Genomic DNA, 2,831 nt, shown 5'->3' with positions numbered 1-2,831 from the left:
CCTCCCAGGCTCACTTCCTGCTCTTCTACTCCCTGAGGACCTCTTCACTAGGAAACCCAACTACCACCTGTCCTGAGATTATTGCAGTTCCTTTAGTGGCTTCATCCCAGCCCCAGAGACCTTGGTCAGGTGACAGGAGGTCTCTGTCCCAAGGCAGTGTCTGACCCCCAAGTTAGGTTCCCTGGAATCCACCACCATCTAGACCTCAGCCACGAGCCCCTGATGGGTGCAGGGACCTGAGATGCTGCAGGCAGCTCCCATCATTAAACTCAAGTGTGGGGCCTCAAAGGTGATTGTCAAGATGGACTGAGTAGTTTGAAGGAAGCCTGAGATCTATTTGCTGGTTTAGTTAAGAAAACAAAAAAGTACTTTGCCCGATGTGCCTTCAAGAGGGGAGGGTCTTCCCCAGCCCCCTTTTATTTCGGGCTCATAATCCTAGTATCTGGATGAGCCGCAGCATTGAGCATCACTGAGCAGACAGGGGTGGCCTTGGTGCACAGGACCCTGGGGAGGGAACTCGGGCTGTGTGACCCCGACTCTCAAGCTGCTGGGAGTAGCCTGCCCCCAGATTTTCAACCAGGGCCAGTCAGGTGTCCTGGGGAGGCCTCTGGCCTGGGGCAAGCTTGGGCCACATCAGTGTCAACAGTCCCCACCCCCTGCAACTCTCCAGTAAATAAGGGATGGATTAAAGCAGATGAGGGCTAATTTGCCACCAGGTCTCTCCGTTCTCTCCCCAGGCCAACAGCCGTGCTAGGCAGAATACACTTTCCTGCTCCCTTTTTTTTTTTTTTTAAATTAATTAATTAATTTGTTTGTTTTGGCTGTGTTGGGTCTTCGTTGCTGTGCGCGGGCTTTCTCCAGTTGCGGTGAGCGGGGGGCTACTCTTTGTTGCGGTGCGCAGACTTCTCACTGTCGTGGCTTCTCTTGTTGTGGAGCACAGACTTCTCACTGTCGTGGCTTCTCTTGTTGTGGAGCACAGACTTCTCACTGTCGTGGCTTCTCTTGTTGTGGAGCACAGGCTCTAGGCGCGCGGGCCTCAGCAGTTGTGGCACGTGGGCTCAGTAGCTGTGGCTCGCGGGCTCTAGAGCACAGGCTCAGTAGTTGTGGCGCACGGGCTCAGCTGCTCCGCAGCATGTGAGATCTTCCCGGGCCAGGGCTCGAACCCATATCCCCTGCATTGGCAGGCAGACTCTCAACCGCTGCACCACCAGGGAAGCCCTCCTCCTCCCTTTCTAACTCAGGCATCCCATGGGAGGCAGAGATGGTCAGGCATAACTTTTGAACCCATGTGTCTCACTGGAGAAGGGAAATCCCGAGTGCCAGCACACTGTTCTGCCCGCTGAGGGCTGGCACCTCATTTCCAAAGGATGCCAAGGAGTCAGGTCAGTTTCCACACTTGAAGCATAAAGCACATGACTTGGAATCAGTTCCCAGGAAAGGATAGTTCTTTGTGCCTGAGAGCAAAGCCGGTGGGGAACATGTGGCAGAAAGAGGTCAGTTGTTAACATTCCCCTTCTCTCGCCAATCCCGATCAAGAACACAGTAAGGCAGTTTTCTCGTCACACAATCCGCACGTGAGAGTAGATAAATATAACTCATGTCTTCCTCCTCCTGCCAGTGCAGCAATGAGAAGTGGGGCTGCTGGGCTGGTTAGGAGGCTTCCATGTCAGGGTAGAGACAGTGGTTGGCTTGGTATCACCCAAAGGGCTTAAGTATGCTTGGGACGGGACTCCCTGCCTGTTAATAAACAAGTGATGGGGGCAGAGGACCTGTGATCTATCTGAGATCCATCTCCTTTTTATTTCTTCAGCTGATGCGAGGGTGGACTGGCTCTAAGGACAAGCTGTTTGCTTGCAAAAATGCAGGCGCTGGTGACAAAGGAAACACAGTAAGGAGACGGATAGCTCTAAACGAGCCTTGCCACTCTTGCACAGAATAGCCACCCTGGCTGTGTCCTTTTGAGGCTGATTAAGAGGCATTGTTGTTACAAGAAAAGCACATACTGTTCTCTGTATGCTTGAGAACAACTTGCCTCTTCCTTCAGCTCAGATGCTCTTCAGGCCCCTGCTAGGTTTAAACACAGGTACTGAGCTGGCTCCAATCGCAATCTGCCTACCATCCCAACCCCTGATCTCCTAATGAGCCCTGTCCCACCCCCTGCCCATCCCCCAAAATCCCCACCAAAATTTCAGATCTGCAGCACTTGCTAAAACCAAAATCAGCCTGCTGCCTTCCCTGTGGTGCTGGGGTGAGGGATAGTAGAAAAACAGAAACTGTGGTCAGGGTTCTCTCTTGGGTGGAGCTGGGTTCTGGCCTGGTCCTCCACCCTGGGAAGGGATCTTGGGGAACTGTGTTTTCTCCAGACTCTTTAGCCTTCTGGAAGTGACTGAGGCAAGGTCCCTTTGGATTTCTCTCCTAAGCTTCTTACTAACGGGCTCTGAGGCCAAAGCCCTGCTCCGGGGATTGGAGAGTTGAGTGGAGGAATTCACTTGCTGGTAAGGAAGGCACTGCTGTTCACTTGAGTCTATGGGCAGAGTATGCCTGCTTTCATCTGGGCAAAACTGGCTTAGGGAAGAACAAAGCAGGAACACCTGCACCAGGCCCTGCCCTCTGGAGTCCCCCCACCAGGTGCTCTGGGGGCTTGTGCCAATGCCAGGAGGTCTGTGTGGCTGAAGCCCTTTTTGGGCTGTGGCCTAGATCTGCCAAGGTCAGGAGGACAAGGTCCTGCCCTGGTCCCAGTGCGGACAGCTCCGAGAGACCGGGGCTCCCTCCTCAGGATTCCCCTCTCGGAGCTCTCCGAGGGGAAAGACAAAGGAAGCTGCCGTGCCAAG

Source organism: Balaenoptera acutorostrata, chromosome 20 (genome assembly GCF_949987535.1).
Source record: "Balaenoptera acutorostrata chromosome 20, mBalAcu1.1, whole genome shotgun sequence".
NCBI classification, from domain to species: Eukaryota; Metazoa; Chordata; class Mammalia; order Artiodactyla; family Balaenopteridae; genus Balaenoptera; species Balaenoptera acutorostrata.
The sequence above is the reverse complement of the archived record's forward strand: the minus strand, read 5'-3'. Positions refer to the sequence as shown.